General features: G+C 39.1%; 1 long non-coding RNA gene across 1 annotated transcript; it reads right to left on the bottom strand.

Moving 5' to 3' along the window:
• Window positions 1-10,148: 10,148 nt before the first annotated feature.
• LOC112948893 lies at window positions 10,149-13,480 on the bottom strand. The gene is made up of 3 exons (XR_003249722.1): window positions 13,376-13,480; window positions 11,141-11,259; window positions 10,149-10,237 (listed from the first exon to the last, which is right to left on the bottom strand). It is a non-coding gene; the product is annotated as an uncharacterized LOC112948893 (long non-coding RNA).
• Between the last annotated feature and the right edge of the window lie 266 nt (window positions 13,481-13,746).

The following is a 13,746-nucleotide window of genomic DNA, read 5'->3' on the forward strand; positions in this document are numbered from 1 at the left end:
TATGAAAACTATTAATAGCATGCTAGTGTCTGAATAAACTATGTGGAATRTATAAAATAATTCTAGTGCAGATCACTGAGCTCTAACAGAACAGAAATCCTCAGGGAAGAGCATATGTAATACTGTAATAATTACCATAAAAGTGAGAAATATTGGGCAGAAATGCTTTGAGGAAAAGATGTGCATTTTTATGCACATTTACAAAGCACCCAGCTTTGATCCCTTTTTCTCCAACAAGAGGACAGCAAAAAGGGGAAGAGGATTCATAAAGAGGGGAAAAGAGTTGCTCCACCTAAAGCTCCCCCTMCTTCCTTCAGCTGCAAAATTTAATGACTGGATAATCACCACAAAAATTTTTGACCACTATTCAAAATAACCTCCATTTTCAATGCAAGGCATTTTCTGGATTTGCCACAAGACATTCATGCCACTTTTAGACAATAAAATTCTTTACCAACTACCATTAATCCCCTGAGTCACTAACACCAAAGACAATGTTTATCATCTGTCATTTAGGACAACTAAATAGAGTATGTTCCATTCTCTAGATTCAAACATAGCTCTGGCTACACAAGAGTACTTACTACTTAACCACTCAGGATCTTCGAAAGGAAGGCTGCTTGTCTAACAAGGACTTTGAATAACCAAAGTCATGGAAACATACTGATCTTTGGTTTAAGAAATCAATTTTAGCAATGAATAAATTTACTGCTTCACTTTTCTGTGAATTCAGTGGAGACCTGTTTCAAAAAATAATATAATAATTAAATAACTGTATTACTCTGAAAGAACCCAAGTAAACAGTATAGTTGGATAAAGTCCTAACAACTATACACCTAGAGCTACATCATCAGTACTGTAATAGCACACTACTAACTTCATGCTTTATCTATCACCCATCTCAGTAACTTTTGAAGAATTAACTTATTTTAGAGGAATCTAGAGTCAGTAAGTAGTTGATAAGAAAAAAAATCTGTGCCTTGGAATTTTTAATGACACATATTATTAAGTGCCTTAAAACCTAGACACATCTGAAAGTAAATAACAGATGATCTTTAAATAGAAAGTTGGCATGAATTTGGTTCACATACATGACACTTCAGAATACAGTATTAGAGTAATTAATAGTATATGCTGTAGTCCTACTCTGATATCAGAGCCAAGYCACGCTAAACACTGCAGAAATACAGACTGCAAGAGCTGTCAATCTGAGCAAATAAATGAGATAGCAAGCGGCAAATGCTAAAGRAAATCCACTGTGATTAGTCTCACGTGTCATTAGCAAAGGCTGAACCAGACCTCCTGATCTGCAGACAAGTACTCCACTCCACAGACAATATTGCTTTTCGACGAGGACTGAGCACCATTACACGCAGGACCTTTACCACTGTAATTAAGCCATGACATTGGCATTGGTTCATAAAACAAAGTATATGAGTAGTCCTTTTCCCTAAAATGGCAACTGCTTGAATGGAATCAATATCTATGTAATACCAGCTACTGCAAATGCAGAAAAAAAATAAATAAATAGTCTTGTTTGGTAAACCTCCATGCAGAAAGGTTCACACTTTTGGTGCTTTATTAGCATTTCCACTATTACAGCAGAAACAAATCCTGAGGGTATGGGCCCTGCTTCACCAGAGCTCAGGCCAACAAAAATAAACCTCATTGTAATAACCAATGYGCCCCTCATACAACACAGCAGCCACCTCCCCTACTTTGTTCTTTTAAAAGTATCAAGAGGCAGAGATTGGAATATCGGTAAAGCTCATTGTTCTCTGCGTCACCCAAAGCAAAGGGAGACAGACAGCCATACAATAAATATTAAATCAAACAGCAGAGATTCGTTCTCCACGCTCAGAAGAGCTCCTTCTAAAAAATGAGACTGTCAGCACTGACTATAAATGTTTGTTTATTATTGATCTTTTGGGACCTGCAATTCTTATAAACTACAAGAGACTGGAAACCGCGCTTTGGAAATCAGGCATTGACCAATCTCATAGAACAAAACCAGRGAAATAATCCACCTTAAAAATATCTATAGATAGATATGGATATATTTTATATATCTATATACTTTTTCATCCATATATATATATCCTTATAGATGTAAGATAATACTCATATATGTATATGAAAGACATCCCTATTTTATAACTGTCCTTTCATAACAGGTTCATTTGAAGTTTTTAGCCTCACTTGTACTAAAAAGAGGTCTGATTATCCAGGAAATACTCCCAGTGGGAAATATCTTATAAATTAATACATAAAACTGAAGACACCTTTTACAGTGTAAGAGTGTCATCTACAAATTATTTATGGAAATCCAGATTAAATCAGATCAGGGAGAAACCATAAATTCTCAGAACTGGATCCTGAGCTAAACATTAGAACAAGAAATACTGGTAAAAAGCAGGTAATTGTGTACCACTCTGCACCATCAAACCCATACAAAAAGTAACCAAGATGGCCTGCAAATCTTTTCTTTCATATGCATCTAGAAAAAAATAACTTGTTTAAAGTTAACAGTAACAGATCTTCTAAAATGGAGTTCCAAGGTTTTTTAACATTTCATCTAGTCCCATTCATATCCCTAGCTCACAGATTAAGCCTTCTAGCTGTGCCTGGTCAGCTGGGAAGGGAAACAAACATCACAGGGCTTTGCTACTGACACTGGGCATCCAGGGCAATTTGTCTACTACGCTGTGCAGTTACTTGCTCCAAAACAGAAGCCTAACTTCTCGAAGTCAGTGGCACATTACAATGACTTTATTGCCATGTATCATGTAGGGAAAGCTGGAATGGAATCCAAGACACTTCCTGCGCAACGGAAGAATCAAAACACTGAGCAAGCAACCCAGAGGCTGACCATCCAAACTGACCTTATACCACAACAGCACACTCGCAGCCCCATCCTCAAATCAAGCTGGTAAATAAAGATATGCAGCCTCCTTAAACCCAAGCTGATCCTCAAAGAGAGCATAAAAAGTGGCCTCTGATCCCAGCGAGTCTGTGGAAACGCTTTTAATCAGGAAGTCTCGTGAAGAAGAGCTCTAATTTCTCAACCCTTGGGCAGAGCTTCAACCCTGCTCCTATAGAGGGGCTCACTATACRTGGCCTGTGAGGACCCTGCGACCCCGAGGTTGCAGCCCAGGCAAACACACAAAAGGTGCCTGTGCCCACAGTGCAAGGGACATAAAACCCCTCAGGGCATCACTTAGAGCTCCCTCTGAACAGGGGGAAATGACTGGGGCTCGAAGGAAAGGAGTTTCCAGGATGACAATGGCTGTATTTTGTATTTTCACTTGTATTATTTTCATTCAGCTGAAACAACAGTGTGTATGTAGGCTGTAGTGGAGGGAGTGGGCRAGAATATTTAGCATGCAGAAAAATCTTAAGCCTAGTTTAGACTTTTCAGTATTTTGCAGCAGATTTATACGCAGTGTTTTTGAGTCAGGAAGTGGTAGATGATGCTGTCCCATTCTTTACTTTTGATTCTTGTAAATTAGCATTAGGTTAAACTCTGATTTAGTAACTTGATGTACTGTGAAATGACTATAGATTCCAGCTTAGCCAGGCAATAAGTTAACTGTATCATGAAAAGTATGGATCTTGACTTCGCTCTTGAAAATTTAATAAACTTTAACAGCTGGTTTTCACATGAAATACGTCTACATCAGATCAAAACAGCGATTTTAGGCTTCCACCATACTTTGTGCTGCTGAAAGTAATTGCCTCAGTTGACCCTAATTGCAGTAAAACAAGACAAATGGCTCCTCACATTAATAACACTCAAAGCAAAGCAACTGCTTTAAATTGCATCTAGCAACCTCTTGGGAGTCAGCACAATTACTTTAAACTGACTGCAACGTATATTGAGCAATATAGAAACAGATACACATGTTGGTTCTAGCTGAAGATTTCAGGCCATCTTTAAGTGTAGTATTCCCAAGCATGAAAGAAGTAGAATCCCGCTCTCACACAGAAAACTGTGGAAAACTGCAGTAAGAAAACCAAAATAACCAAACAGTAAAATACACATGAGAAAAGTCAGTGCTGCTGCTCAGATCTACAAGTTTACAAGCATCTTACAATGAGAGAGAAAGTAACGAGCCCCAGATCTGAATGCAAACTAGGACCTGTGTTTGAAGGGTATTTCCACCAGGCCCTTCTGCGCTTGGCACAAGCCAGATGCCCTCCCGGCAGCTGCACCAGCTCCCTGCACCCGACCTCCGCGCGCAGGAGCGGGTCCCAGAGCCGCCAGCGCCCAAGGACGCGCGGAGTGCAAGGAAAGCGTGGAAGGAAAGACCAAGAAGCAGAGGCTGAAACCACACGTGTAGCTATGGACTGMACATTTCTGGAAAGACAAACACAGCAAGAGCTACAGGGATCTTTTTTCTAAAATACTTCAGCATTAAACCACTGTTTTTTTCACATGAGACACAAAAAAGTTCAAGAAAGAACATTCCCTTCCCTGTATAAGATCTGTAACTACAAAAATAATCATCCACTGTGCTTTGGAATTCATAATAGCTATAAAAATTAAGTATTCGAGAAATTGTATATTCAGGCACCATTATCTACTGCATTATTTCTAYGATTATTCAAATATCAATGCAGCTTTCACTGCTACCTTAAAAAAGATGTTTCTGCTAATTTTAAACTACATATGACAATGAAAGCTTGGATGAATAATTGTGACTGCATCAAGTATTTATTAAATTTGAAATAATTAAGGCAATAGTTACTGGAATACAGTAAAATTCATAMACTGACAAAAAAACCATACTGAAACAATGTAGTGGAAAAAAAAATGCAGAGGGGAAGGTCAAAGAGCTGTTCGATCGATCTCAGTAACACTYTGCTTGCAATTTCTTGGCTTTTGTTCTTTTAATCACACTTCTAGTATTACACTATTGAATAATTCAAATGCAAATTTTAGATACTATAAAATAGAACTTGACAAAAGATTAAAATCTCTTACTATCTTTTCAATTGCATCATTCATGTAAAAATATTACACTAAAAAGCTTATAAGTATATCTAGTATTTAGTATATTACACTAAAAAGCTTATATCTAGTGTAAGTTTATTTTAAAAAGCTTGTAAGTTTGTTTTAATTTGGAATTTTTCCATGAATTTAAACCAAAGGATGTATTGTGGCATAGCAAAATAATCAAATAGTGTCTGTAAGAGAAACAGTTTTGAAGTGCAATATAAAAGAAAAACAGTTTTTCATGTGGTGAAAAAATACTGATTCCTCTAGTCATTCCTCTAGTCAATCAGTATTAAGCTGACTTATTTACTGAATAAACCCATGAGTTTARACTACCTTAAGTATTTTTAACATTGATTTTATCAGGCATTTCACCTTAAATGAGGTTTTTATACCATTTTCCAGCAGTCATTTATCTAGAAAAAAAATGGAGAACAAGATTTATTTTAAGAGAGTGCAGTTACATAAAGAAGATGATTTTAATGCATTTATCTTTCTGCGGCTCTTTCCAAGCCTTCCCCAGTAAAGTACGGCTATGCAGTAAATTAATGCTAGTGGTGTGATCAGTAGTTTAGCATCAATCCCTTAAGAGCAATTACTTCTCCCTTCCCCTCAGCAAAATGCCCCTGGCAGTAGTGAGAGCCACCTCCCCACGCACAGGGAAGCTGCAGCGAGGGCCGGCTCGCTGAGCAGAACAGCAGACCGTGCCCATCTGCTGCGTGGTTTCCACGAGGCCGTGGGGCAGGAGGAAGGGGCAGAGCAGCCCTTGCCTCCTCACACGGCCCCYAAGGCTTGCAGTCCTAAGGGGAACTCCAGAGCTGACGTGCAAAGCCAACTGCAAAGCAATCACAAAGCCACTATTTCYCATCAATTTTAATTTGCCAGCCAAGTATTTCTGTTCCTTCTACCTATCTAGAATTCTAAGCTCATAAAGTTGTTGCTTGCAGACTTGGCAATAGGACTCTCTTTCTTTTGTTGCAAACTTATCAAGGGCCTCTTTGTTCTTACATTGTAAGGTTCATTACAAAGGAGAACTTCAGTCTTCCCAATAATGGAAGCTGTGCCCTCAGAAACTATACAATACGTACCCTTGAAATAACCCTATGTGCAATCTGTTGATATCAGATACATATTTCCCACAGAAACACTCTCACAGTGAAAGAGAAATGGCTTTTCATCAAGAAAAATAAAAGAAGTTGAAAAGTAATACAAAACGTAATGAAAGAATTTATTCCTAGCAGTGGCATTTCCAAAGTACCCATTTGGAGATATGTCACAGTTTCCTAAAGGGTTTGTATTACGAAGAGACTTTAAAAATGCATAGCATGTTTCTTTGGGGATTCTGTAAGAATTCATTTCGAAGTGACTCACCACAAGTGCGTATTTTAGCAGAAAAATCTCTCTACGCTGAACATTCCTGTCAGGTAGCAGACTAGATCTCCCACACTAGCACTCTGCTCRTGGTGCAGCTGAAGAGCATCCTGCAGGGAAAAGTGCTTGGCTCAGGCAGTAGATAAATTAATCTCTGCTCTCACAGCCTCCACTCATCTCRGTCATTACTTGAATGAGCTGTGTGGAAAATGCGTTTGCATCTCMGTGTGTATGTTCAAGGTGCTAACGCTGCATATGCTTGCTTGGACACAGCACCTCTATTCACATTCACTATGTTCAAACTGGAACACTTCCATTTTCCCATTTTCACTACTCAGTAACCACACTCACTCCTGAAGCTTCTTGTCCTTCCCGGGAAGCCTCACTTAAGAAACAGGCTGATGGATCATAGAGAGAAAGTTCCCAGTAAATCCCTGTGTGTTTTGTTCCTCATCACTTGATCACTGGAGCATTCTTCTCCAACATTAACTGGAGATAACTAATTAATTTCCTCATTTATGTGCCCAACTCCATAGCCAGTCAGTCCCCACAGAAACACCCCTCTTTCTTTCTCTGGATTTCTACTATGTACCCACAACTTTTAATTGCACCAGTTTCTTCCGCTAGTACTTCAGCAGCGTTTCACCTCTCCTGTTAATGACTGCATGGCAGCTTAACTCCTCAGCCCTACTTCCAAACTGGTGAGCATCTTTGCTATGTTCCATCCAGCTTCCTGACCCCAAATTCCACAGCTCTGATCCCTTTAATAACCAATTTGTCCCCTAGTCCAGCAACCCCCCATAATGTCTCCACAATACTGTACACTGGATTTACTCAAATCCAGTCCTGTCCTTACTCAAACTCCATCCTGCTCAAGCCACATCTCRAAGTCTACATTACCACTGCAAATCTTACTTTAATACCAGTAAGGGTGAAATACAGAATATATTATCTATTTGCCACCTCTACTTGGATTACTTTCTTAATCCAGCTCAGATTATGAACCATAAAATAGGATCTAAAATGGCACTTGAGTAATTTCATGGTTATACCAAACAAAGCTTTGCCTAAGTTATTGGTAAGAATTTTTTTTTTGTTAATTATTCAAGTCTTGTTGCAGTTCTCATAATTTGTAAAAAATAAATAAATAATTTTTAAAAAGTATTTCTTCACCAGTAAACTCAAATTAGGTATTTCTCAGGTTGTCCTTTCTGCAGTACCTCATTCTATTATCATCTTTAAGCTTGGAGCTGACACACATTTTGATGACATCCATACATATTCATTCTTGGATATCATTAACTCAATGATATTTCCAGTCTTTTACGTGCAAAGCTGCATTGCTGCACAACGCAGAACAGAGTTTCAGCTAATTGGGAACCAGCTTGAATTAGGTACTTAGCAGCTGTATGACCTACACAGGGACCTTAAATCACAGTTAAGAGCATCAGTTGTGATGCAATGTAATATTCAAGAGAGACATCTGCTGGCAATAAAAGGAAAGAACAACCATCATAAAYGGGCATGAAAGCACCACGCAGTTAGGCAGACATACTTATCCATTAAAATGAACTATTTGGGGCTAATTAGAGATGCCCAATCTGCTGAAATCATACATTTATTTTTCATTACACCATTTTCCAGATGCATCCTATTTCATTTATGATGCATATCATCTGTTTATGTTGGRTATGACTTGTTCCATGACACTGCTTTATGAACATTTTCAGTGAGCTGAAGCATATTACAAGAGGCAAGGATTTACCAAAGGGACTGCACAGCTGGTCTGAAGTTTGAACAGGGGATCTAAGTGCAAGGTATTTTACAGATCTAAGTCCTATGAATTTACCAGATCAATGGTAGGATATCACCAATAACTAATATGAATCAATGAATAATAAATGATCAAGTTTTAACTTTCTCTTACCTAGAGTCATTCCCAGGTATTTCCCTGAAGCAGGCAGAAGTATTTTCACTTGCACAGCACTAAAGTGATGGGAATCTAGCCAGAATCCAGTCAGCATCCTAGTGGATTTTTTTTTTAAATGACTTTCACGTGGGCTATAAAGAAAATAAATTCTTTAAGCCATTATCCTAAAATCATACTGAGTCACAGGCTTGTTTGGTTGATTTATTTCAGCATGCTTTTTAGCACTCTTGATATCAACTTCATCAGAAGCAAAGGAGGGAAACAGGTCTCAGGTGTCATAAATTTATGACCATCAAATAAAGGACGTTTCAAAGAAACAGTGAAGCACAAAATTAGCTACTGCTAATGCAGTGTTGCAGGTGCCTCATATTGTATTCCACCCACATTTGAATTTTCCAGCTTTCTTTTTGCTGTCATGAGGCAATTTCTTCCAGACTCGCTCATGAAACAGCCCACAGCTACACTACTCCACTGTAAAACCAAGGACGATACCCATAGGTGACAGCCATTCCCTCGCTCATTTACTCCCGGGATGTAGGGAAACACTTCCTCATGTGTTTCTTCTTCGTGGCCTTCTTGTTCATATAGGTCATTTTCATAGACAACTGCATTCTTTAATAAATGTGTGAGCAGGCAATGCCAGTCAGCAAGTCTTCACTATATCTGCCCCCTCCATCTTAAAAACATCCCTAATACAGGTGGCCTCTTCGTATTCTTGCAACAATTCAGTCACGAAAGTAAGAAGACCTCATAGGTGCCTCAAATTTAATAAAAAGCTCTTCCTATTAACTCTTTCATGACATACAGGTGCTTGAACAATAGTCATTTGAGGATGAAGCAAAGGCCAAACAAGTGCTTTTCCAACAGGCAGCAGAAGACACGTAGAAAAGGAGCTGAAGGAGTATTGTAAAGCCACAGAAAGAAGGCTAACACTTCTGGAAAATGCTTTTTATCCAAAGATGAAAGCAAGGGAAGAAAGTCCCACATAAAGCCCCTTCAGGAGTTTTAAACTTTTTTTCAGATCAAGTTTTAAATTTTTCAGTTAGATAACAATAAAAACAAGTCACTTCCATGTGAGAAACTGTGGTATTCCTTCCAGGCTTCCTTTCTAACTCAGTTGTCTTATCCTAACAGGACTATTCTTACCTCTCTTCGGCTCTGGCCCAGTTTCAGTGATGCATTAGCTCCTTCCAGCTGGCCCCACGGATTTTCTATCATTGAATTTCCAGCTCTGCTGGAGCTATGCTTTACTACAGCTCTCTGCATATCGTAACAGCTACACACCTTAAGCTGGTCTCAGAGCTGTTTGTCAGGAGTGATCACTGCACATGCCATTTCACTGGCACTAGTGCTTCTGAGAGGACTACTTACCACTTTAGGTGATCTGCATTCTTGAATATGATGATGCCTTTACTATAAATACAGGTAGCGTCTGAACCACACTAAATGAACAGATTATATCTGCCCAGTTATGTCATCACAGATGAAGAGGCAACTGCAGAGAGCCCATTTAAAGTGTGATGCACTCTCAGAGTCCACAAGTCTTACAAATACTTAAAACGTGTGCATCTTACAGAGGAAAAAAGGAAATACATTTAAAGACAGACCACGATCTTCTCAAAAACCTAATGACATAGCTAAAACATACAATCATGTTTTTTCTCAAAGGTRAACAATCACTCAATTGTTTTTAACAATCTAGCTTAAGCTACCTAAAATCAGAGAGGAAAGTTAGATAATCRGTCAGTATATGCCAGCTGCTATTCCTGTTCATAAGACGCGGCTCTTGTTTGTACACGCACAGAATCAGCCCCACGCAGCGCCAGAGGAAACACTACCTTCAGCAGAGCTCCRGTCGGAAGCGCGTGGCGCTCGCGGTGATGCGCAAAGGCACGCGGACGGGAACCACTCCAAGGCGTCTCTGCTCCCAATCAGCCAGGCTGCATGAGGAAAACGCCTCTCAATGAAACTCAATGCACCATTATAACACAGTTTCACTGCAATCATCGCGCTTTTATGTTTGCCATGAACCAGTCTCTATTATTCTAAACAGTTAATGGAAGTAGAGCAGATTGTACTCGCCGATCTGATTTCACATTTCTTGACAGAATGGGCTGCAGCTCTGAAGAAAATTATTAGCGAGTCAGCGACACTCCCATCTCCRGGATGCTATAATTAGAAACCCTCTACATCTCCAAGTTGCTGCAGTCCTCATCCTGAGGAAAACAGGAGCTCGTCTTTTACTTTAACACAAACTATAGGTAAGAATGGATAAAGCCTCAGTTTATATGCCAATAATATTTACATGCTTCTGCAGGTATGTCTCATGCAGTTCTAACTCTTAACGACAAAACAAGTTTTTAGTACATTGCATAGCCCCTAAGCATTGTGTAAACCGCTAAAGAGCAAATATTATAGACCCATACGAAGGCTTTTTCTGCTAATGCATTATTTTAAATGATTTCAGAGCATATTTACRTTCACAGTAAGATGCGTCTGAATTTGGGAGGCTTCACACACATTGCTGTCTAGTAAATTCTGAGCTCTACAGATTGCATCATCATCCCAATGCACAGAGTTAATAATAAAAATTTTGATAAAATATGTAAGGGTTCAGCAAAGGGGATAGCAACAGCAATAGTAGAAGTAAAAAGGGGAGTTAAACAAATAAAAAACAGGAGAGGTATTAGCACAACGCGTAAGTGTGTATCCCAAAGAGATGTTGCTGCGTATGTGCAAATGTCCAAGCTGTGTGACACTCCATTTAAGGTTTCAAGGTTTCTTTTGAGCTCTCTCCTCAGCTCTCTCTGAGCTCAGGAGCCCTCTATGTACTGCACACTTACTGTGTTCTGGAGCATTTCATTGCGCTCTAGTCTGTTTGTTCGTTCAGACCCTGTCCTTGTTGTTAGGGTCGGAAGTACATTTAGTGTGCACTGGAGTTGGTCTTCCAGTTTAATTTCCCCTGGGAAATGAACACATGGGAATTTTACCAAGGACTGCACTCAATAAATCTAACTTTCAAACAGAAACAAAAAATGGCAAGGTTTACTAAGTACTGTATTTATGTCTTTTAATGAAGGCATTTATTATGCCTTTCATAAAGTATACACTTGCAAATTATATATTCATGTACTAATTTGTGTTCACGATGCGTAAATGCATGGACCTTACCAAGACAAAATTCTCCTTTTATCCAGAACATTTTCCTTGTTTTCTCCTTCAAGGTCAATTTGACATTTCTTCAGAGGATAAAGCAAACAAAGCAGTTCACCCAAAATGAAAAGGTAGCAAGAGTACAAAACATGCTTCCCCCTTTGTTAACTACGAAAATATTTAAACATCCATGTTTAAACGCTGCTTATATTTTATCCAAGTTAAATAGCTACTATAATTATTTTTAAGTGATTATTATCTGTATGGATACAACTGTATAATCTGTTTATATTTTCACATTTAGCTAATAGATTTTGCAGCAGTATTACTAAATAATATTTACTAAGGAGAAACCTAATGCCATTTTTGAAGCTCAGATGGACTGGTTCTGCAGTAGGAACTCGAAATGGAGTCTGGAGGACAGGAGCCAGGAGCAAGGTGTGAGGCTGCCTTTACGGTTACTCATGAGCTCCATTACCGCCCCACTAGGATGAAAGCGGCTCGCGTGGATTTTCTACGTGGGGAATCCTGTCCTCAGCACAACCTTAATTCCCATGGTACTTTTTCACATATGCAAAAACTAGCACCGAACCCAGATGTCTGTCTTACTGCTCAGCAGAATTCAGACACAACCAGACACAAGGCAWAGAAACAACAAGTTACCTGACTTACTTAGAGAAAAAATTAAAAAAATGTCTTATGCAACCAATTTTTTGCATTCCTGCTAAACAGTTCAAAATTCTAGTTGGGGCACTAAGTCTCTAGCTAACCTTTCCTTCCAATTGAAAACTCACCTCAAACTTTTTAATTAGCACTTCTTTCAAGTCATGTAATTGTTAATTAGTTCCTCACCGTTGATTTTAAATTTGCTGCGCTAGTGCTATGAAGCTTTTTATCAAGTCTCCTGCATATTGACTCGTATTGTAGACACATGATAAATCTACTGGAGAAGACACTGGCAGGAAAGAGAGGACTATCTCTGAACTCAGTATTACTAACAAACCCCTGAGATTATAAACTGCAATCAACATACACTCTGCAAAACAAGTCAGTTGATAGCTAATAACATAGGCTTATTCAGATTATAACAATTCCTATCAAAATATTATCGTAGTACTATTTGCAGTATTGTGTAGTATCCACRCATCTAAACACTGGTTCCTATCACACTATCAAGTGCATTTCCATTACTCTCTGTATAGTTATTATCTAATACTACAACTGCTATCAAGTACACATGTACTATTTTTTTCTCAAAATTCTGATCTTCTTATAATTTAAGATCCTTTTAGTTAAATAACATTTCTGTACATGTGAWATATTCATTTCTATGATCTGAGACTAAAGGATCCCATCTCTGAACACAAACTCTGAATGCCAAAGATGAGCCAACATGCCTGACCCAAGTAYAACCCAGGATGAATTGGGCAAATCAATATCTCTTTCAGAAAAGCTCACCATTTTTCACTGTCTCACAACATCTACATTATAGCAATTTTTCCTCTGTTTCCTTCTTTTGTACATGTAAATCTTCACATGTTCAAAAACCTTTCAAGTTTTAGATCTAAGATTTTTAGCCAAGGGAAAAAATAAAAAAATAAGAAAGGGGAGGGGGGGGGAAAAAGAGAAAAAAAGGGGAGGAGGGAAGCAAATGGGAGAAGGAGGGGGGAAAAAAGGGGGAGAAGGAGAGGAAACAGACGAAAGGGAAAGCAGAAAGAAGCAGAGGAAAAAAGAAATGGGAGAAGCAGACAAAAAAAAAGAGAAGATGAGAGAAAATAGGTAAAAAAAGAGAAAAAAGAGAAAAAAGAGAAGATGAAAGAAAAAAAGGAAAAAAGGGGAAAAGGGGGAAAAAAGGAAAAAAGGGGAAAAAGGGGAAAAAGGGAAAAAAAGGAAAAAAAAAAAACTGTAAAACATTCAATATTTACCAGCGTAGGCATACTGCATACACTGCAAAGTTCCGACTCTTCTGTGGAAACTGGACCACGTGCCCTCAAGAGGCCACATGAAAATGAAGCACTTCGCTACTACCGTTGCCTCCTACCGCTTTTTAAAGTGCTGTCAGTGTTGGTGTAATTACTGCTGCAGACCTGCTTAAAAGTAAAGTAAGAAATTAAAACCGGTAAAAACGAGCGCTTTCACCTCAGGGGGCGCAAAGCCGCGGGCCGCGGCGGGCGGGCGGGGCGCGAGGCAGCGCGCCCGCCTCCTCACAGAACCTTCTGGAAGCACGCGCGCCCGCCGCTTGCTTTGAACGGGGCACGCGGGCGCCTGGGGCTGCTTCTGAAGAGGAAATGAGAGG

This window comes from Nothoprocta perdicaria, unplaced genomic scaffold (genome assembly GCF_003342845.1).
Source record: "Nothoprocta perdicaria isolate Ctin4 unplaced genomic scaffold, notPer1 scaffold_28, whole genome shotgun sequence".
Classification (NCBI taxonomy): domain Eukaryota; kingdom Metazoa; phylum Chordata; class Aves; order Tinamiformes; family Tinamidae; genus Nothoprocta; species Nothoprocta perdicaria.